Source organism: Halichoerus grypus, chromosome 4 (genome assembly GCF_964656455.1).
Source record: "Halichoerus grypus chromosome 4, mHalGry1.hap1.1, whole genome shotgun sequence".
Classification (NCBI taxonomy): Eukaryota; Metazoa; Chordata; class Mammalia; order Carnivora; family Phocidae; genus Halichoerus; species Halichoerus grypus.
In genome coordinates this window covers 148,948,911-148,973,602 of record NC_135715.1, presented here as the reverse complement: position 1 = coordinate 148,973,602, position 24,692 = coordinate 148,948,911, and the positions used below count along the sequence as shown (strand labels likewise).

General features: G+C 36.1%; 1 protein-coding gene across 6 annotated transcripts in view; it reads right to left on the bottom strand.

The window, feature by feature from the left end:
* The window catches only part of GULP1 (GULP PTB domain containing engulfment adaptor 1), a 271,805-nt gene that overhangs the window by 131,139 nt on the left and 115,974 nt on the right, over positions 1-24,692 (bottom strand). The window contains exon 1 of one of the 6 annotated variants that reach the window (XM_078071088.1): positions 7,586-7,648. The exons of the other annotated variants lie outside the window; for them this stretch is intronic. The gene's annotated coding sequence lies outside the window, so the exon portion shown is untranslated. Of the gene's footprint in view, positions 1-7,585; positions 7,649-24,692 lie in introns of those variants that run through there. 6 annotated transcript variants of the gene reach the window in all.

Here is a 24,692-nt window from a genome sequence, read left to right as displayed (position 1 = left end):
ACTAGTAAAATGTTTTTATTTAAGGTGGATTAAATGTAATGCCTCTAAATAATGCTAAAGAAAATCATCCAAAATGTCCATATAAATTGATGTTTAATTTCAAATCCTTCACTCAGTGGGGCCAAAAACACAACAAAAAATTTCATGATAGTCAGAAAGTATGTATGTTTCACAGCTGATCTATATGCATAGTGTGTGTACCTCTGGGGAATTAATATCTGCGTTTGGATGCTATGATACAACATACTAGTAACTGATATTTGTTCGATCTCAAAACTGCTAGAGATTATTTTGAGGAATTAATTTAAAAAAAAAATCTCCTTAGTCTTTTATGCTGATGTAACTTACAACTCCAAGCACTTCGATTGCCAAGCAACTACTGAACCCAAGTGGAAAAATAAGTGCTGTTTTACCTCCTAATAGAACAAAGAGATGATACCAATGTATAATCAATTCCAACTTAAACTTGATATGTGCAACTGCCAATTAGATTGTGTGGGCTCTGAATTTCAAAGAGGCTTGAAGAACATTCTCAAAAGGACTCAATAAATTTAATTCTTAATGCTCTTCATTCCTGGAGAACAAAATGTAACCTGGAAAGCATATTTCTATAAAAGATTCAGGGACATTGTCTCATAATACTCATCCTGTCAGCTAACAGATATTAATGCATAACATGAAAAACATAATTTGATGGTTTTCACATACTAAAAACAAGGGCATCTTAGAAAAGTCATCCTAACAGAACTGGTATGGTAAATCTGAAAAGGTACATCTATGATGAATAATGCTGTGGTCCAGGTAAGTAGTAAGACATGTTAGTTTTATTGCAGAACAGCTAGATTTTATTCTTACCTATATGCCAAGTGTAAGGATATAGAGATAGAAATACAAAGTCCCTCTTAAAGTAGTTCATTAGCAAAAATGTGGTTCCAGATGTTTCCTTTATTAAGACTATATATAGAAAATGTTGAGCATGTGACCAAACACACATGCAAATTACTATATGCATGTATATAACGCATTATATTTAATTTAAAATACATATAGATACTACTTTCTTAAGTATATATATAAAATATACCTAAAAATACAAAGCAAAAGGTATGAGATAAAAATTGATTCTGAATAAAAATTTCAGTATTTTTCCCCTTGAATTCTCTATAGGGATTCATGTGTCCTACTTTGGAAATCACGGGTAAAAGAAAACAGAGAGTAAAATGTACTAACTGCTGTGATAGAGATGAACATGTTTCTATGATGGGAGCTTGAGAGAAGCATCTAAACCAGTAAGAAAGGTAATCCCAAAATAAAATGGTGAGGGCCTAAGGGCCTACACTCTGATAAAATAGAAAGATCACACCTATGATGTTACAGTGTCTTTTGGTATTATCCTATCTCCTGCTAAATTTTGTTAGCATAAAAAAGTTAATTATAGCATTTCTGGAAAACGTGATAAAGGTTGCCTCGTTTGTTAATTCCTCCATAAAAAGAGACCAGGATATCAAAATTAAAAATCCAGGAACAAAATCTTCAACAAAACTAGGTAGCAAGATGTGATTTGGGGCTGAATTTTAAGACAGCCCCAAGATTCTTGCCGGCTAGGGTACACACTCTATGCAATCTCTAAGTGTGGGCAGGAACTGTGACCATAATGGAATATCACTCTCAGGATTACATTAAGTAATATATTAAGGATGGAAGAATTTTGCAGATACAGTTAAGGTCCCCATCGTTGTCTTTTGAGTTAACCAAAAGGGAAATGATCCTGGACGGACCTGTGACCATAATGGAATATCACTCTCAGGATTACATTAAGTAATATATTAAGGATGGAAGAATTTTGCAGATACAGTTAAGGTCCCCATCGTTGTCTTTTGAGTTAACCAAAAGGGAAATGATCCTGGACGGACCTGGTTTAATCAAATGAAAGCCCTTTAAAAAGGGACTGCGCTCTTTCCTAAGAGAGAGACCCTCTCCTTTGGGCCTTGAAAAGGCAGAGTCCTGTTCTGCACTGCCTATGAAGAGAACCCAGGCTTTCCTTAAAATTAAGACTCCAGGAAGAACAGACTTTGTCTCTTCTTCACTGGCTTGCCATGAATTGTACAACTGCAACGAAATGAATTCGAAAACAACCTGAGGGATCTTGGAAGCAGATGCTTTCCTAGGACAGCCTACAGATGGGAAAGCAGTCCAGCTGTTAGGTCAAAGCTAGACAGGAGCAATGGAAGGAACGCCCCAAGGCAGAGTCCCAAGTCCTTCAAGGGGAATGATAGGCACATGAGCTGGAGGCAAGGATGGTGATAAACTACACATTAAAAGCCCAGCGACACTGGGGCGCCTGGGTGGCTCAGTCGTTAAGCGTCTGCCTTCAGCTCAGGTCATGATCCCAGAGTCCTGGGATTGAGCCCCACATCGGGCTCCCTGCTCGGCAGAAGCCTGCTTCTCCCTCTCCCACTCCCCCTGCTTGTGTTCCCTTTCTTGCTATGTCTCTGTCAAATAAATAAATAAAATCTTAAAAAAAAGCCCAGGGACACAACATCATGACCTTGTGGCTTCCAAGACCTTAGGGCTGACAAATCAAGAGCCACCATGCAGATTAAGTGCTCTCCTCTTTCACCTCTGCCCCAAGGTAACCCCTAGGCTCATTATAATGCACTTGCATGGCAGGAACAGCCCCACCAGATGGAGAAAGATTGCCATGAGCATTCTGGTACAAACCTTGTAGGGTCAAAAACTCCCCCTCCCAACCTGTGGGAGGACTGGATGCAGCCTTCACCCCACCATGCATCAAGCTCCTCCCAGCCCAGAGAGACTCAACAACTATGAAATCCCACAACAACCTAGGGCTGGTTCCACCTCACTGAACCTGCCCGGCTCTCCCACCTTGAGAGTGCGCTTTTGCTTTCATAAACTGCCCTGTGCTTGCTACTTTCCTTCTGGCTGTCTTTATTCCAGCATGGATCCCCATGTAATCTTCCCTTGGGGAATCCAAAGACCGGAGACCTCCATTCACACAAAGCAGACTCTTCCACTGGTAACAGAGCCCACACCTTAATTTCAGCCTTGTGATACCCTAAGCAGAGAACACAGCTCAGGAGATCTGTGGAATTTTTGACACACAAAAACTGTGAGGTAAAAAATGGCTGTAGTTTTAAGAAGTCGGGGGCGGGGGGGGGGGGGGCACCCGGGTGACTCAGTTGGTTAAGGATCTGACTCTTGATTTCAGCTCAGGTCAGGATCTCAGGGTCCTGAGATGGAGCCCCAGGTGGGCTCCACACTCAGCAGGGAGTCTGCTTGAGATTCTCCCTTGCCCTTTGCCCTTCTCCTGGCTCATGAGCACTCTCTCTCTCTAAAATAAATAAATCTTTAAAAAAAAAAAAAAGTCAAGTGTTTTATGCAGCAAGAATTTGTTACAAAGAATAAAATACTAATACACAAAATACCTCCAAGAATTCCATAATGCATTTAAATTATAAACCACTGACAGCCAGAGATAGTCATGGTATCAGCATCAGGGATGGAGATAAGAAAATCAAAAGCCCATTTAACACACCAAAATAGTCAAGAGGTTCTCAGTGACAGCCACAGTAACCTAGTAACCGAGAGGGCACTTTCTATTCCAACTCATTAGAGTGAGCAAGAGGTTTATGTGAAGGTCCAAAAGGGTCAGAGCAATTCGGGCCCTAAGAATTTCCAAAAACTACACACCGAAGTCTCCCATTAAAGATAAATTCTGGGAATAGAAACAAATTGAGGTAAATGGGAATAACAGTGACCGAAGAAAAAGTTCAGAAAAATTTAGGGGAGAAGACAGGGCCGGGATAAACCCGAAAGTATAAAACTATTCTTTGTTTCTTCAGGAAAACCACAGAACAAAGAGTTTTAGAGCTATGAAGCTAGAAAAAATATTTAAGTCACTACTTTTGTTCAAAATTTCAGCAAACCTAACCTCATGACAAAAATTAAAAATGGAAAAGGAATTGTGTTTGAGTCTCATTTGTAAAGTGGTAATAATAAAAAAAAAAAAGAGGAAAGAATTAGCACCCTTTAAAGCAAGGAAAGTATGCCAAAAAAGCTTGCCAACAAATTAGATTAAAACTCTAGCCTAATTTTTCAAAATGAGCCAAAAGAAATCAAGAAAATAACTGAAGATATGAAAAGACAACATCATTAAGAATTAGAAAAACTCAAGAGATTAGGTGATAGAACTCAGGAAATTTAAACGTAAATGAAATAAATAATTTCAGAAAGGAAAAATAAACCAGAAAAAAAATGCAAACACAATGGGTAATGCTATAAAGAAGTGAAAAATAAAAACAGGAAGCATTTTTAAGGTACAAAAAATAAAAGGACACTCTCTTGGAAAGAGAACCCCACAAAAAAGAAAGTAAAAAGAAAAGAGAAGGTACACCTGTGATGAAGGGTAGTTGGAAGGCAGGCAGGCAGACCAAGGGGTCCCACCCTAAGAGGAAACCACCCTTAAAAGGATTTTACACTGCCCAGGAAGGAGCCCTCCACTCTTTCCCATGTGATAGATAGGTGACAAAAACCTGATTGGATGACAGACCCAGGGAGGGTTAATCAGATTAAAACAGCCCACTAGCAAGCCCAGAAAAACCCCTAGGCTTAGAAACTCCAGTGGCAGCGCTCTCAGGTCCCCTCCCTCCTCGGGAGCCTTGTACTACCACTTTGCTATCGTTCAATAAACCTTGCTTGCTGCCCACCACTCTGTCTGGTCTACCTCTTCACTTTTCGAAGTGGCGTGACCAAGAACCCCGGACACCGATGGAGAAAAAATCCTATAACACCTGGGTGGCTCAGTCGGTTAAGTGTTGGACTCTTGATTTCGGCTCACGTCATGAGATCAAGCTCCACATCAGGCTCCGCACTGCTGAGGGTGGAGCCTGCTTATGATTCTCTCTCTCTTTCTCCCTCTGCCCCCCCCATAAATAAGTAAATAAATAAAGTGATACAAAGGATTTGAGAGGAAGTCTTAAATATATAACGCAAAAAAATAATCCAACATATTATAGGAGTCCCTCAAAGAAGAAAGCCAGAACAATGGGACACAATGAATAAAAAAACTTAACTAAAATGGAAAAAAAGATTTAAAAATATGTATACACGAATAATATATTGTATATTGGGCAAAGTTTCCAAATTGATCAATAAGAACACATATTCTAGTCAAATTCTAGTCAAATTTAAAGTGAAAAAGGAAAAAAAAGCACTTTGGGAATCTAGGTTAAAACTCCAAGGCACTTGTGAAAGACAAAAAAGTCAGATTGAAATCAAAGTTTAGACAACACTTTTTTTGAGAGAGAGAGAAGGAGGGGAGGGCCAGAGGGAGAAAGAGAATCTTAAGCATGCTCCACACCCAGTGCCAAGCCTCACACTGTGCCTGATCTCACAACCTTAAGATCATGACCAGAGCCAAAATCAACAGTTGGACACTTAAACAACTGAGCCATTCAGGTATCCCTTGAAGCAACACAATTCTATGGCAGAAGACAATCAAAGAAAATAAAATGGGAACTAGTGATTTTAAATTAAGCAAATAATTTTGAAATATTAAAGTACATCTAACAGTTGGTGTCTCCATGTGAGAACTATGGAAACATTCTAGTCAGCTCTTCCTAAGTATCACTTCCAGGCAGACAAACTACTGGAGAAACAATGACAGAAGGCTAGTAGGAACATTAAATATATCTTCACTATATAAAGACTCAACAAAAAGACAACCTAAATAAAAAATGGTCAATGGGGTGGTTCAGTCAGTTAAGCGATCCACTCTTGATTTCGGCTCAGGTCATGATCTCAGGGTTGTGAGATTAAGACCCTCACAGGGCTCCAAGCTGGGCATGGAGCCTGCTTGAGATTCTCTCTCTCCCACTCCCTCTCTCTTGCTTTCTCTCTCTCTGTCTCTCTCCCTCCCTCTCTTAAAAAAAATATGGTCAAATGACTTGAATAGACATTTCTCCAAAGATAAACAAATAGTCAACAAGCACACAAAAAGATGTTCAGCATCATTAATCATCAGGGAAATGCAAATCAAAACTTCTCACACTCACTAGAATCACTAAAATAATATTTAAAAACAGATAGCAAGTGTTGGTGAGGGTAGAGAAATTGGAACCCTTGTAAACTGCTGATGAGAATGTAAAATGGTACAACCACCGGGGAAAATATTTCCTCAGAAGTTAAACACACGATATGACACTGCAACTGAACCAGAAGAATTGAAAGCAGGTATTCAAATACTTGGATGCTTCTGGCAGCATTATTTACAATAGCCAAAAGGTAGAAACAACCCAATGTCTATCAATGGATGAATAATTAAACACAATATGTTATAAATACACAATGGAATATTATTTAGCCATTAAAAGGAATGAAGTATTGATATATGCTGGATACAACATGGTTGAACTTTGAAAACATTGTGCTAAGTGAAATAAATCAGACACAAAAGGCTAGATATTATATGATTTCATTTATATAAAATATCTAGAAAGAGTAAATCCAAAACAAATTGGTGGTTGCCAGGTACTGGGGGAGGTGGGAATGAGGACTGAATGCTTAATAGGTATGGGGTTTCTTCTTAGGGTGATGAAAATATTTTGGAATGAGATAGAAATGATGGTTGAAAAATACTATGAATGCACTAAATATCAGTGCATTGCAAACTTTAAAATGGTGAATTTTATATTGTAAATTTCACCTCAATAAAAAATAAACTTAACCAAGTTAAAAAAAATGATCACCAGTATTGGGACATATAAGCATCATGTAGCTCCTGATTCACTGAGAACACAGCATGAGTTCTGTGGTATTCAAGCAAAAAAAAAAAAAAAAAAAGCATAACCTGAATCTAATCATGAGGAAACATCAGATAAACCCATACTGAGAGATGGTCTACACAGTAGCCATATTCTTTAAAAATGTCAAGGTCATGAAAGAAAAGGGAAAACTGGGAAACTTTCCAAACTGAGAGATTAAAGAGACAACCAAATGTAGTATGCAATCCTTGATTGTATCCTGTACCTATGAAGCATACTGTTGAGACAATCAGCAAAACATTATAGAGTCCATGGGCTAGATGATGGAATTCAATGTTAATTTTGTGATTTTGGTGGCCATACTGTGGTTATAAAGAAGAATGTCCTTGTTTTTAGGAGAAAGTCATTGATGTAATAAGGGGTAATGGGGCCATCACATCTGCTACTTAATCTCTAATGGTTCAGAAAAAAATTTGTATGTATACATGTATATATATGTATGTGTGTTATTATGTATTATATAGTGTGAGTATAAATGTATGTATATGTACATATGCATGTGTGTATAATATACACATAAATATACACACACTGTTATGTGTAGAGAGAGGAGGGAGGGAGGGAGAAGAAATGATTTGCCTAATGTAGTAAAATTTCAACAAATGAAAAACCATGTGAAAATTATATGGAGTTCTTCATACTACTCTTGAAATACTTCTGTACAACAGAAACTTCTTAACTTCCTATTTTTTTTTTTTGAGAAAAGGAAGATTATACCATAATTCCTGGACTCCACTACTTACCTATAATGAAAACAGGATACAGGCAGGAGAGGACAAGGATTGAGGCCAGTCTTCTTTAGGTATATATTGTTTTATAGATTGAATCTTGAAAACAGGGAAATTTTTACTAAATCATAAAGAAAAACTAAATTTAAAAACAGCGATTTCTGAAAATAAAAAAAAGATCCTAAATATGAAACCAGTTGATACTATAACCACAAGACATGAGCTATTCCATGTGATTCTAAAAGAGAATAATTTGACCTAATATCTCTGAAGGGATAGGTCATAAGGACAAAAGGAAGTACAAATAAATTTTAAACTCATTTCAGTAATCATATAAGTGGGGTAGTATCCCCCCAGCAATCATATAAGTGAGGATAGAATTGCTATTCTGAGTCTCTTTGTGTGTAAAATGGCATAACAATGAATAACCTGGTATTCTAATTCTGTTATCTTTGGTGTTGAGAACTGGGATTCTTAATGTAGGTGAAAGGAGATATACACGTAAAACAGAAATCATTAAGTAAAAACTCTGCAGTCTGATTTTGAACTGGAACAATGAGTATAAACTGGTGACATAGCTTTATCTTAAAACAAACAAACAAACAAAAAAAAACCCAACATTGTCTACTGAAACAACTAGCTCCAATAGCAATGAGCATCGTAGCCCCCAAGTTTTGGTCTGAAAATAACTATTTCCCACTAAAGGAAATAAAGATCCATTTGGAAAAATGGCTGATTGAAGATCTGGGACAGGAATTATATGGAGGCTAAGTAGAAGGCTGAGGGGCCCTAATGATTAAAATAAGAAAAATTCACCATTGATTACAACAGTAACTGCCGTGGATTGAAACATATCTAATTCTATGAGCTAATAATAATAACAACAACAACTCATCACTCCACATTGTAAAAGGCTAGAAAGCAAATTCATTATTTTGAGAACCAGCAAATAAAGGGCAAAAATCAACCATTTATCTTGACTTTCTTATAAATGGTTTCACTGTTAATCCAATAGTAGATGAAGGGCAGTTTTTCCCTTAGAAGTACTATGCTAATAAATGTAAAAGTAATGATAGAATAGGAACATTCATTATCAATCCATAACAAGTTAATAGAGGCATTGAGCATCAATGGCTACTAACACCAAACAAGAGAAACAGGCAAGAATAATGTTAACTCCTGATGTAAGAACACCACACCACTATAAAACAGACTTGCCAAAATGAAATCATACCCGATTCTGATTAAACCTCTATACCCAATTAATATTTCACAGGAAATTCAGAAAACTGAGGAACATGTCAAGCTACTCCTCAAAGATGCTATCCATTAAAATCCAGACTGTGGAAAACTCTACAGCACAAAGGATCAGCCTTCTACAACACTGATTACACAGGAAAAAAGAGAGAATACTGGTTAAAACAGATTGAAAAGACATAAGAAAAATTGCAAATTATGGCCCCATTGGGGAATATGGGTTCTATTTAATACAAGCAAATTGAAAACATTATGATGTTTATGAGATAATTAGAAGTTTGAACTTGGCTACCTATTGATGTTATTAAAGAATTATTATTAATTACTTGAATATGATAATGGCATAGTAATTGTATTTAACAGTTTTCTCTTTTAGAGATTCACACAAATATTTATGGATGAAATGATATGATGCTGGAATATGCATCAAAATAACATTAGGAGTGAGCTAAGGAAGGTGCATATGGATGAAGAGAATGGCCATGCATCAGAGCTGTTGAGGTGGAGGATGGATACCTGAGGATTCATGACACTACTCTGGGAACATCTGCACATGTTGGAAATTTTTTATAATAAGAATTAAAAGCAATTTACAACTATTATAATGAACTCAATTTAACTGATGTTAGTAATTTGACAGTTTTTGTATTTATAAAATTTTACATACATTATGTAAAAATATTAAAAGACTAAAAGAGCTGCAGTTTTTGGATAGGTATATTCCATGTGTTACTACTCAGGAGTCTCCTTTGTCACCAATTCAAATAACATTCTTAGCTACTTAATTTTACATCTGACATTCTAATTTAACTGTAAGATCTTTATCGCAGGCCCAGAGAATGATTCCTCCAATAGTTGCACATTTAAGATACAATTATTTTTAATGCCGATAGTAAATGAAATTGCGCCGTAATCTGAAGTGAGGCAAAGGTACACTTGATTTTAAAGGTTTATTTTAGGAGCGAAACTCGAGTACACACACACACACATACACATATATACATATATATACACATGCACAAACATTTTTAAAAACAGAAACAATGGAAGTCTGAAAATAGGATAAAAAGAAAAAAAAGTGCTATTTTCAACTCAACTCTATCCATTTTGAAATGCTAATTATGAACAACTGTTTTTCTGTTAACTTACCAGAAAATGATTTTGATGTGTTTGTTTTTATAAAACCTTTAACTTTCAACTTATTAAAATTTTAAGAAGCTGGAAAATGCTAATTAGCACAGAAATTTTGTTTTTACATCACATTTTTAAAATATAAAGTAATGCTTTCTTGGAATCTCTAAAACACTATGTTTCAAAGGATACAGCATTCTTAAAATGCAATCAGGTCATAATCATGGAATCTCTGCAAGAATCTACTGTTTTATTTAAAAGTGATGAAGAAGGCATATATGTGTAACAGCATTGTGTGGCAGAAAAAATACTACCTTAGGAATAGATAAAAACAGGTTCCAATTCTCAGTGTCATTATCTATGAGGCCTAGAGAAAATCATATATTGTCTGGAATATAATTTCTTTCATTAGTACCATAAATTGGGAATGAATTGTTTCTACAAACACTTTCAATTATTTCAAATGAATAAAAGATATTTCCTCACCTTTAAAATGGGATGAATAATATCAATACTTTACTGGGCTCTTTGAGTATAGTGCTAGAGAAAAGCTGGGGACAATTACTAGCAAACACGGTTTCTCAAAAATTCACCCTCTGCTGGTAGAACCTGACTCTTCTTTTATCCTCAGGAGCAGTGAATGAACTGGAAATAGCCAAGGAAAAGAAGCTATCCTCAGTTGACTTTTGAAAAGCAGACTATTTAGTTCTAAAGATTAACCTCAATATCTACCTGATTTGTGAACAACTCATCTTCTAGGTAATATTTCTCACAAAGGAGGTCACATAGATATTTGAGAAGCCCAGAAATCTGGAAACTGAAGCAGCAGAGAAATAAATTGTGCCATATAGGGTCAGTGCTTCTAATTAGCCCAGGCACAGAATCTCCACCACTCTTATATACGGCCACAAAGTAAGAAAGAAGAGTTTTATTATGTCCTGTAACCTGTGTGTCCCAGAAAACTTAAGAAAAAGGTACTTTCAGTAATAGTTGAGAACACTTCTTTTTAATGTGCTACATGAATTCTTTTTAAATCAAAATTCCTACTTGAAGTTCAATATTGATAAATGTTTTATTAAAATTATCTATTTAATTTGAATGTTATTTATTTACTTATTTACATTTCTTTTTCATTTTCCTTTAGACACTTACCCATTTCTCCCACACCCAGCACCTGCCTTAGGCAACTACCAGTCTGATCTCTTTATGAGCTTGGCTTTTTAAAAAATGTATTTAACATTCCACATATATAAGAGAGATCATATGGCATTTTTCTCTCTGACTTATTTCACTTAGAATAATGCTCTCAAGGTCAGTCATATTGTCACAAATGGCAAAATTTCATTCCTTTTTATGGTTGAATAATATTCCATTGTATATATACCGTATCTTCTTTATCCATTCATCCATCAGTGGACACTTAGGTTGTTTCTGTATCTTGGCTATTGTAAATACTGCTGCAATGAACATGGGGGTGCACATATCTTTTAAAGTTAGTGTTTTTATTTTCTTTGGATAAATACCCAGAAGTGGAATTGCTGGATCATATGGTAGTTCTATTTTTAATTTTTTGAGGAACCTCCATACTGTCTTCCACAGTGGTTGCACCCATTTACATTCCCATGAATAGAGCAAAAGAGTTCCCTTTCTTCCACATCCTCACCAAGATGTGTTATTTCTTATCTTTTTGATAGTAGCTATTATGGGGTGATATTCCACTGTGGTTTTGATGGAGACCATCTTTTCATGTGTCTGTTTGCCATTTGTATGCCTTCTTTGGAAAAATGTCTATTCAGATCTTCTGCCCAATTTTTAATCAGATTTTTTTTTGTTATTGAGTTGTATAAGCTCTTTATATATTTTGGATATTAACAGATACATGATTATAATATATCAGATATATGATCTGAAATTTTTTCTCCCATTCAGTAGGTTGGCTTTTCATTTTGTTGGTTTCCTTTGTTGTGCAGAAGCTTTTTAATGTGCTTAGTCCCACTTGCTTATTTTTGCTTACGCTGCCTTTGGATTTGGTGTCAGATTCAAAAATCATCACCAAGATCTATGTCAAGGAGCTTACTGCCTATGTTTTCTTCTAAGAATTTCATGGTTTCAGGTCTAATGTTCAAGTCTTTAATCCATTTTGAGTAAATTTTTGTGTATGGTTCAGTTTCATTCTTTTGCATGTGACTGTCCGGTTTTCCCATCACCATTAGTTGAAAAGACTGTCCCTTTCCCATTGCATATCCTTGGCTCCTTTGTCATAAAGTAGTTGACTGTATTTGTGTGGGTTTATTTCTGGGCTCTCTATTCTGTTTCATTGATTTATATGTCTCTTTTTAGGCCAATACCATATTATTTTAATTACTATAGCTTGGTAATATAGCTTGAAATCAGGGAGCATGATGCTTCCAGCTTTGTTTTCATTCTCAAGACTGTTTTGGCTATTCAGGGTCTTTTGTTTTTTCTTACAAATTTTAGAATTGTTTGTTTTACTTCTGTGAAGAACACCTTTGGAATTTTGATAGGGACTGCACTGAATCTATATTGCTTTGGGTAGTATGGGCATTTTGACAATATTAATTCTTCCAATCCATGAGCATGGAATACCTTCCCATTTATTTCTGTCTTCAATTTCTTTCATTAATGTCTTATAGTTTTCAGTTTATAAGTCTTTCACCTCCTTCATTAAATTTATTCCTAAGTATTTTATTCTTTTTGATGCAACTGTAAATGCAGTTGTTTCCTTAATTTCTCTTTCTGATAGTTCATTATTGCTATATAGAAATGCAACAGATTTTTGTGTATGATTTTGTATCCTGCAACTTTACTAAGTTGATTATTTCTAACAGTTTTTTGATGAAGGCTTTAGGATTCTCTATCTATAATATCATGTCATCTGCGAATAGTGACAGTTTTACTTCTTCCTTTCCAATATGGATGTTTTCTTTTTTTCCCCAATTGCTCTGGCTAGAATTTCCAATACTATATTGAATAAAAGTGGTAAGAGGGGCATCTTTGTCTTGTTCCTGATCTTAGAGGAAAGCTGTCAGCTTTTCACCATTGAGTATGTTAGCTGTGGTCTTGTCATATATGGCCTTTATTACACTGAGGTACGTTCCCTCTACACCTGCTTTGTTGAGAGTTTTTATCATAAGTGGATGTTGAATTTTGTCCAATGGTTTTTCTGTATCTATTGAGATAATCGTATGATTTGTATCCTTCATTTTGTTAACCTGGTTTATCACATCGATTAATTTATGAATGTTGAACCATATTTGCATTCCTGGAGTAAGTACCACTTGATCGTGATGCATGATCCTTTTAATGTATTATTGAATTTGGTTTGCTAATATTTTGTTGAAGATTTTTGCATCTATGTTCATCAGGGATATTGGCCTATAAATTTCTTTTCTTGTGATATCCCTTTCTGATTTGGGAATCAGGGTAATGCTGGTCTCATCAAATTAGTTTGGAAGAGTTCGCTCCTTTTCTGTTTTTTGGTAGAGTTTAAGAAGAATTGGCATTAATTCTTCTTTGAATGTTTGGTAGAATTCACCAGTGAAGCCATCTGGTCCTGGACTTTTGTTTGGTGAGAGGCCTTTGATTACTGATTCAATGTCCTTACTAGAAATCAGTCTGTTCAGGATGCCTGGGTGGCTCAGTCGGTTGAGCGTCTGCCTTCGGCTCAGGTCATGATCCCAGGGTCCTGGGATGGAGCCCCACATCTGGCTCCCTGCTCAGTGGGAAGCCTGCTTCTCTTTCTGTGTGCTGCTCCCTCTGCTTGTGCTCGCTTGCTCTCTATCTCTCTGACAAATAAATAAAATCTTTAAAAAAAAAGAAATCAGTCTGCTCAGATTTCCTATTTCTTCATGATTCCGTCTTGGCTGGTCATACGTTTCTAGGAATGTAACCAACCATTTCTTCTAGGCTGTCCAATTTGTTGCATGTAATTGTTCATAGTAGCCTCTTAGAATCCTTTGTGTTTCGGTAGTATCTATTGTAACATTTATTTTATTTATTTGAGTCCTGTCTGTTTTCTTCTTGGCAAGTCCAGCTAAAGGTTTGTCAATTTTGTTTATCTTTTTAAGGAACCAACTTAGTTTCTGTGATTTTTTTTTTAATAGATGTGCACATATTTCAATTAAATTAACAAATATATCAGTTTCATAACATAAAATGAAAAGCAATTTGAAAATAAATTTATATTACTAAATTTTATGCTTCCCCAATTAACAAATAAAACATCAAATTAACTAAGACAATTTTAATATAGGAGAAGATTAAAGGGAAGGCCTATCATTTAGTTCCAAGAATGAAATGAGTTTATGAATGTAAATTATATGTGCGTGTATGGTATGTGCATGTTATTATATATATGCATATGTGTACATATGTACGGACATATGAATTTGTACAACAACTGAATTTGTTCTTAGAAATTAACCAATCACTATACCTAAGTTAATTAAGTTTTAAAAGGCCACTGATAAGAACTAATTCCTAGTTATAATTATCACTAATTAGCACTTTAAATAAAACCTGACAAATTCTGTACTGAAATATAAAAGGAATTTGGAGAATTTTGAGAGGAAGAAATACAATATTTAAAGGATACAGCACACAATAGATAAAAAAGTAAACTTAAAAAGGTCAAGAAAATAACAGTGATCCAGGTTATTCACCGTTTATCTACATTGTGAACAAATTATTTAAAATTTTGAATTTCTTCACAAAGAAGAAATATAAAAAACATAAAGAAGGAAGTTTAACACTGTTCTTTTGAATAAAAATAAAGAACAGCTACTTAGCTATACATAAGGTGTTTTCCCATATGAAAGAAAAAAGGACCTAGGATTATATTTCTAAAAGTGAAGATTTGATTTTCCATTCTCTTACTTTGAGTTCTTCATATTTCCATTCTTTAGTGCTATTTGTCCCTCTGCCTTGAAAGCTTTCTCCCATATTAAGCATGCATTTGAGTGCTCCACTCTCACAAAAATGGTCACTGCTTGATGTATAAGTCTCTATATATTCTCTATAACATTATTTGAAATTATTCATTTATATCTGCTTTCACCTACTAAACCAAAAGATTCTCAAATGCAAAAAAACTGTGCCTAATATGTGATTTTAACCCCAAATGTGACACATATTGGGTCAAAAAACACTTAATTTACTGATGAATGATGGAATGGGTAGATGGAAGTATCAACAATAAGGGTTAGCAATGATAACCCTTCATCTTTTTTTTTTTTAAAGATTTATTTATTTGAGAGAGACAGTGAGAGTGCGAGAGAGCACAAGCAGGGTGAGCAGCAGAGGGAGAGGGAGAAGCAGGCTCCCCGCCGAGCAGGGAGCCCAATATGGGGCTCGATTCCAGGACCCTGAGATCATGACCTGAGCAGAAGGCATATGATTAACCAACTGAGCCACCCTGGTGCCCCAACCCTTCATCTTTTTAATCTGAAATTTTTGTAAAAAAATGTTTTAAAGCAAAGAAATCTATTTTGGTATATTGACATTTTATCATTGTATTAATTCCTACAATCCTCCACAACACACACACACACACACACACATAGTTATGCATGCATAGCCCCCCCCCCCCCACACACACATTCCAAGTTAAAATATAAACTCCTTAAGTTTGGACTCCACATACTTAAAATTTCATAATTTTTATAGGAGTAGGAGTCATTAAATTTATTACTGACTAATTCAAAATCTACAGATTGGGGAAATATAAGCTCTTCTTTAAAGGAACAAATCTACTATTTGTCAATAAGGAGGTGAAACTAGATAATCAGTAGGGATTTTTTTGAATTATTATTTTAAGCAACTGGTTCCATAAAGCCAAACTTCCATTAAACCAAACTTTCATTAAAGACTGGATTCACTTAAAAAAAAAAAAAAAAAAATTGGATTCACTTGTATTTTACAAGAGAATAGGGTTTTTAAATGAAACAAAAATAATTTTTCTAAAAACTATAGCATAATTGAAAAATATGAACCAACTCACTAGACATTATAATAGTGATATATTTTTTGCTATTTTTAACTACTGTATAGTTACCAGTGGGAAAAAAACTAAAATGTATCATCTTTCCCGCTAACAAAGATCACCTGAGCTAGTCCAATAATCTAGAGTGTGCAGAAAACTTCTGGCATAGAGAGGAAGAGACAAAGAAACCACTGGGTAATTCTAGCAAATAGCGCTAGTTTGAACAAAAATAAAACAAAACAACAGTTCTTCATATTCCACTGATCCATGCTTTAAAATTTCCAGTGTTCCCTGTGAAACATTCACAGTCAATTAAAAAGCAACCTTTTATGCCATAAGAGATATGGGAAAAAGAATTTCCTATCGTAATGAGTGAGATGAGGCAGCAAAAACAAACAAACTGACACTGCTTTGACAGAACAATAAAAACAGAACAACCTTGCAATTGGGATACAAAGAGAGAGAAGCAAACCACTAAACAGACTCTTAACTATGGAGAACTAACTGATGGTTACCAGGGAGGGGGTGTGTGGGGGGATGGGTTAAATGGGTGATGGAGATTGAGGAGGGCATTTGGGATGAGCACGGGGTGTTGTATGGAAGTGCTGAATCACCGTATTGTACACCTGAAACTAATATTACACTGCATGATAACTAAAAAAAAAAAAAAAACCCCACAAAACAACTTTGCATTTGTATAACACTACATGTAGTCTGACTGCATGGATTCTCACTGTCCTGGTTTTACAATGGAGTTTACCTGTTAAGGATCTTGAAGTTTCCTGATGTAGACAAAGACTATTTTCCAAGCACCCAAAACTTTCTCAAAAACAGAAATTATAATATTTTTTCAAAAACCCAATCTTCACCATTGTGATCTGGCATTTACTTAAGAATGAATAAAGCCTACCAGACTTTAAAAACAAATGTTCAAATATATTTACCCAACTATATCTGATTAAATGCTGTAAGTGTTTTGTGTGCTTTTTATTCACTCTTCAGTTGAATACTGTATATTCAAGTGCTTGCTATCCCGTGGCTTGTCTTCATAAAGGGCAAATCCTGTCTCTGAGTTATCACTGCCACTCCCTTCTCAGAATGTGGGACACAAAGCCCACAAACTGATGTAGGTGAATTAAAGCTGCGACTGATGCCAATTTTCTGATTGTCAGTCCGTCTCTTCCATCACAAGACTAAAAAGTGCAAGATTGTTAAGAACTGAAAGGATATAGCAATTGAGTCCTGAGAGTGTCTAGCCTTGTGATTTGTTGTAATCAATCTAAGACTAGGTTACTGTCCTTGTACTTTACTTATCCCAGTCACCTTAGTTAACCTCTGGTTGGCATTTCATTTTTTTTAAAAACAGCCTACTTGATCTATGATTTAAATACTGCAGAGTTCACTCATATTAAAATATACAATTCAGTGTTTTTTTAGAATATTTACAAAGTTGCACAATCATTATTATAATCTAATGGTAGAACGTTTTCATCACCCAAGAAGGGGGACTCTTACCCCCACCCAAAGGAAAAATAGAAGAAAGAAGGGAAAGAGAGGGAAAGGGGAAGGGGGAGAAGGGAACGATGAAGGGAAGAAAGCTGCACAGAAAGAGTTTCATCTTAAAGAGGAAAAAATGCTTGCAAAACAAAACAAAAAATGCTACAAAGATACATGCAATACAAATTTTATTTTAATTTATTTATTTACTTATTTATTTGAGAGAGAGAGAGAGAACAGGGGGAAGGGCAGAGGGAGAGGGAGAGAATCCCAAGCAGACCCCATGCTGAGCATGAAGCCCAACGCAGGGCTCCATCTCACAATGCCGAGATCACAACCTCAGCCGAAATCAAGAGTCGGTTGCCTAACCAGCTGAACCACCCAGGCACCCCTGCGATACAAATTTTAAAGTATATTTCCCACATTATTCTAAATGATTATACTTTCCTTCCTTTTTCATTATTAAGTATTATTGGTTATTAACTAGTCACAAAACGGATAAAAGATTCCTTAAAAAAAAGGGCTCTATAAATCAACAGTGTTGCTCTAACAGGGCTGGGGCATCTTGGTTTAGTTTTATCACTCTGCAAACCATGGAAGTGACTTTTACCTGCGAGGGGTTGGACTCCTGGCGAAGAGTTGGACTGCTGATCAGAAAGCTGGCATCAGCTGAGCTTTAATTCACCCGTGTGCACCTACATCTTTTCTAAGGGCATATTCCACGTTCTTCCATTCTTGCCTTCTCCAAATGCACACACCTTTTCCTCTGCTTTGTTCTATACCGACAAAGGATCTGGACAGACATCAACATTTCATCCAAACCTACTTTTCTTTGAAATTTGCTAGGACAGCAGAATAAGTGTCACATTCTCAAATTATCATTGGATTCTTCAAAAAAGCCAACTCCCAGGAATTATCATTTTACTTTTCAGCATCTGGGTTACGTTTCACAGGCAGATATATACAGCCCTATCGTCTTCTGAGATAAAGTTGCTTAACATCATTCTAGCTAGCCCTGAGATATAGAAACCTTACTAGCCTCCATGCTGGAGTCTTAAAAAAAAAAAAAAGTCCCCCAAATGTGACCTTTACTCTTGATTTCCTTAGATTTACTCTTATTCTATCAGAGGCTCCAGAGGACTACATGGAGAAAATTCTCAGGATCATATTAATCTATAGTAAGGAATTTTCGTTATTTGTAAAGTAATTCTGGGACTGCAAAATGAAACAAGGGAACTTTGTCTAAGTTCTTAAGTACTGTTAAAAGTCATCTTTAAACACTGCAATCGAACATCCTAAGACTTATGCACATGGTAACATATTTACTCTTGATACAATATTATTCCATAAAACCAAAAATTACAGTTTGTTACAAAGGAGTTGAAGGAGGCCTTCAGATGCCACCCATTCACTGTTAGAAGCCTGTTCATAATTATAAAACAGTCATGCAAATTAATTCCACTTAAGAAATTATAAATTATGCTAATTATATAAAGTTTGTTTTCTGAAAAGACCAGAACTATTTCTGTCATTGTGTGATTAAAAAATTTACATAGATTCAATAACACAGAAATTGAAATCACCTTCCTGTCACAAATATTATTTTAGAATAGAACAAAATTAGAAGTCCCTGACATATTATAAAAACTCCTTTTAATGATTAATAGTGTTGAGTTCTCAGAGGAATTGCCAAGCTACTGACATATTTAGCCTTTCAAGCTTCAGCATTCTTTTGAGCACTCTGGGAGGGCAAGCATCTTATCTTTCAAATCCTTCACGTAGTTCTTGCTAAACTGAGCTCTAAAAAACACACAAATTATTATTTTTCCAATGAAGACTGCTGAAGTGTCATAATTTAGAATAAGTGCCTACTGGCTAGAGTCATATTAATAAGTCATAAAAATGATTTGTCTAATGGTGACATAGCTGCAATCAATATTTCAATTAAAAATATATATTCATGCAGTTTCTTTGCAAAGAAAATGACAAAGATTTCAGTAGACATAACAAAAACTGGTCACCAACTAGAAGCATATAAAAATCAAACAACAACTCCGTTTTCTTAGAAAACAATACTAACATACTGTTTAATGAATTTAATGCATTAAAATAAATTTCATGTTTTATAAGCAAATTGAGATAGGAACATCTCTCAACAAATATAATAAACCATTTATATAATACCATTTACCCTCCCAGAGTTATAAGACTTTTAAATTATGTGTTTCTTTTATTTAGAGATAATGCCAGAGAATTTGAAAGTCCAAAACATACATAAAAGGGATAAATTTGCTTCTCTCAAAAAATAACCTATCTTTAAAAGCAGTAACAAGGTTTCTTTCTTTCCTCCTTTCCTTCTTTTTTAAGTAGGCTTCATGCCCTGCATGGAGCCCAACACAGGGCCTGAACTCACCACCCTGAGATCAAGACCTGAGCTGAGATCAAGCGTCAGGTGCTTAACAGACTGAGTCACCCAGGTGTCCCAAGGTATCTTTCATTCAGTCCCTTATTTAAACAATATTTACTAGGGCGCCTGAGAGGCTCAATCAGTTAAGTGTCCAACTCTTGATTTCGGCTCAGATCATGATCTTAGGGTCATGATCTCAGGGTTGTGAGATGAAGTCCAGAGTAGGGCTCTGCTATCTGCTTCTCTCCCTCTCCTTCTCTCTCTCTTTCTCTCTAAAATAAATAAATCTTAAAGAAATATACTTACTGAAAATTTATACTGCAGATGATATTATACAATATGAGTGAACAAGACAGAATTAACTTGTGCCCTGATGTTGCTTACAGACTATCAGGAAAGACAGATACTGGGGAAAATATAACTGTACATATAATGAGAATTTTTTTTTAAGATTTTATTTATTTATTTGAGAGAGAGAGCATGAGCAGGGAGAGGAGAGGGAGAAGCAGACTCCCCATTAAGCAGGGAGCCCAATGTGGGGCTCGATCACAGGACCCTAGGATCATGACCTGAGCTCAGGGCAGATGCTTAACCGACTGAGCCATGCAGGTGCCCCTATAATGAGAAATTTTTTAAAAAGAGTGCTATGGTGGCATGTTATAAGAGAACTTTAGTATAAAAAATAAAGGGGACCTTTTCTAAGGAAATAATGTTTAAGCTACAACTTGAAAGATATAGGTAGTTGACTGAGAAAAAGCAACATGGTGTACAAAGATTTGAAGGTATGAATACATGGCATTTGAAGAACTGAAAATAGATCAATAAGGAAGAAAAGCAGAGAAAAAAAGGAGGGACAACAGATGCAACTGAAGAAGAGATGAGACTATGAAGAAACCTATTGGGCAAGGTAAGCCTTACAATGGAAAGCAACTACAATTGGCTGGGACACAGTAAATCTGCATGTAAATTGACATATTAATATATGCATAGTTTTGAAGTGGATACTAGAGAAAGAGTTAAAAAGCTGTTACTACAGCTCAGGCAAAAGACGATGATAGGGAAACAAAGCCTGTCTCTGAGAATGAAAGGAAGTGAATGAATTATATTTAAAAGGTTTAATGCACAGGATTTGGTGTCCAAAAGTAAGGGGGTGGGAAGGCAGACAAAATAATAGCAGAATTATGGTTCTAGCAGAAGCGTGATGCCGAGGTGGATCTGGAAGAATGGATAGAGTTCTAGGAAACAGTTACAGGTCTTCCAGCAAAAAAGATTCCTTACCTGACTTGATATAGTTTTAGATTAATGGTTAAATCAAAGTTACTGTTAAGGAGCTCAAGCCTTTCCTAAAAACTGAGAGATGATTGGAAACCTATCCAAAGATTTCAAATGAAGGGTGAAAGAAGTAATGCTTTTTGCATTTAAATGTACAATTGGGTTAATCATCAGTTAAAAACAGGGAATTGTTATAAAATATTTATTAAAGATGAAAAGGAATAATCTAATACTTAATTAAGTTTTGCCAAATCATCATTTTCTTATAAAACTTAACATAAATCCTCTTCCAACAATACAGAATCAGTGCAGAGGAAAGATAAATGACAAGGTGAACTCTAAAAAAGCACTAAAAAGCAGATACATCTGCTCAAAGCAAGCAGATATCCTTAATATACGTGTTCTGGCAACATGAAACGACCAACCCACAATGAGCAGGAATGGACATGTGTGGAACTCTGAGGCATCAAGATGACTAAGCATCTGAAGTAATGGATGGAGTTGGACACAACCCAGAGAGAGAGAATGGCCTAGCTGCCCTTGTCTGTGGGTGGAAGTGAGAAGGTACTGATCATTAAATCCACATCACAGTTAGAGGTGGATGCTTCCAAACATTGCGCAAGGACTCCTCTGTGGGGTCCTTCTTGTCCTGAATATATTCTAATGTACTTGAATGGGAATTTCAAGCTATAAAATGGCAGCACTGCCTGAAAGCCAACAATTTCTACAGGTTGTCAGAGTTTCCTGAGAACAATAATTGCACAGTTAACTTAATGATTTCATTTCATTTCCCACTATGATTTTATTTTTTTGGAGATTTTATTTATTTATTTATTTGACAGAGAGAGAGAGAGAGCACAAGCAGGGAGAGCAGGAGAGGGAGAAGCAGACTCCCCACTGAGCAGGGAGCCCGATGTGGGACTTGACCCCAGGACCCTGGGATCATGACAGGAGCTGAAGGCAGACGCTCAACGACTGAGCCACCCGGGCGCCCTATGATTTTATTTTTAAAATATGCAAAAACCTGAGGTGCCAGTTAATTGTCCAACTCTTTGTTTCGGCTCACGTTGTGATCTCATGGGTCGTGAGATCGAGCCCCATGTTGGGCTCTGCACTCAGCGTGGAGTCTGCTTGAGATTCTCTCTCTCCCTCTGCCTCAGCCCCTCTGCCCATGTGTGCTCTCTCCCTCTCTTTTGAAATAAATAAATAGAATCTCTTTAAAAATATATGCAAAAAACTGACATCAAAGTTCTATGTTTAAAGAAGTTCCTTAATTCTAGGTTGTGGAAACTGAGGAGGAAGAGGCCGTAAATAAAATGCCCTCACACTGGAAAGTAAGCCCCAGAAGGGCCACAGGTTTTCTCTGTTTTGCTCCCTACTGAGCTCACAGTCCCTAGAACGTTGCCAAGCACATGGTGGTTGCTCAATGTTTGCAGAATGAATGAGTGAACGAACAAATGGACATAACCTCAGAGCAGGACAGGACGAGGTAGCATAGGTGCACACTGAAACCAGCAATTCCAGCAACTCGCAGCACCCGCCGAGGGAGGCTGGAATAACACCCGCAGGTGCCAGCATCTACAATCTCCTTAAGGCCTTGAAGCAGGAGAATCAAGGCAAAGCATAAGAAGCCAGATCATCAACTGCACTCTTAGGAATCACATATTAACTTCTGAAAATATCAGCAATACGCATTATTAATAATGTTTATTAGAAAGTGTTGTGAAAAAAATGAATACATGGCAAAAAATACCAATATTCAGTGAGAAGGACCTGAGTTAAACGGTGCCTTCAGTGCTATGTTTGCTGAATGCCTGGGGGCAAGCCACTTAATTGTTCTGGACCTCAGTTTCCTCATCTGCACATGGGAAGAATGATAAGGTTCTTATATAGTGAGTTATTTTTAAGAAGAAAAGGAGTTACTGGATACAACATAGGAAAGCACCAATTACCCCAGCACCAGTGACAAAGCAGGCACTAAATAACTGGAGTTTTAAAACACATGTTAAGTAATATATATTTTCGTCTTTATTCCTGCGTCATACTAATCCATCATACCTACCTACCTGTCACTGAAGCAGCTTGATTCTGTACTACCAAAAACATGGATGAACTAACAATTCTGCAAATTGGAAAGAATAAAGGAATCCAAAAGATCCTGAGTTTCCTCAGTATCACAGAGGGGGAAAAATTGCCCAACACCTCCTCAACACAGACTTAAAGGGTTTGTTCGCAATGAAATACTTAGACAATGACTAGAAATCCGTAAGAATTTCTTCTTGGGAAGAATATGTTAAATAGCCAAATAACACTATATCTAGGTTTGGCAATTCAAAGAAACAAGCCAGTATTAAAAAACTAAGAATCTATAATACAACCTTGGAAAAATAACAATGCTACTAAAAGGCAACTTCCAAAGCTCAGGAGATAGAAAAAGTCATTATGCCCTCCTACACAGAGAGACAGGTGCATCCAGCTCTCTTTTTCCATAATAAACATCCAGTCATTATAAAAGCCTGACAAACTAGAGTGCCATTGGCTACTTTTTAAACTGGATTCAATTTATTTCTGAAATGAGGAGTAGGGTATAAATAAAAAGGAACATTCTTTACTCCTTAGCATTCAAACACTTTTTTAAACCCATTTTTGCGATATACTTGACAAGTAACATAAGTTTAAGGTGTACACAAACACTTTATTTTTTATCAGAGCTTATTTTCTTCAAAATCGTTTATACTATCTCTCAGAAGTGAGAATAAACAGTGATACACTCAAATTCTATACAGGTAAAAAACTTTTCTCCCTGCTATTAACATTTATCAGAAAATAACTTACTAAAACTTTGGTTATTACACCATTTGACATTTAAACCTTTCTTACAATTTAGTGTTGAAATATTTGGCCATGTTATAATATAAAAATTAAACACAGTAATTTTGGGAAGAATTACACAAAATAAAATAAAAAAGAGCATTCTCAAAAAGTAACTCGTTTTGTTTTAAAACTATATAATGACCTTTGTTCTCCATCTTCCTCCTGATTGCAAACACTATTTCTCACGTTTTAAATATACAGTGGAATTTTAGGTTGAAATAGTTCTCATTTATGTTTTGGCCTAGTTGAAATGTTAAAGGAATATGATCAAGTTTTTTCATTCACTTGACTTCTACTTGACTTTCCTCTATTCAAGCAGTATATCTCCCTCCCTCTGCTGTTTTATATTAATTGCACTCTGCTTATTGTACTGTTATATCAGTGCTATAGTCCATCTTTAATTAGAGTGGGGGAATAGTACCACACACTGAAGAAAGGGCAGCTCTGATAGCTGAGTTCCCTCATTCTCCTCATTTGCTAATCACCTGACCATGTCACGGGTTTTCTCCAATCCACACTCACACCCTCACTGTCTGGGCCACAGGAGATACAAGGGGGTCTGCATGTGTGAACACCTGACTGGGCCTCTGCTATAGCCCAACTAGGCAACTAGCTACTTATCCCTGGACTCATGGCTTCTGCAAGAATCTGGAAGCTGCCATTTCTGAGTATGGAGCATTTCT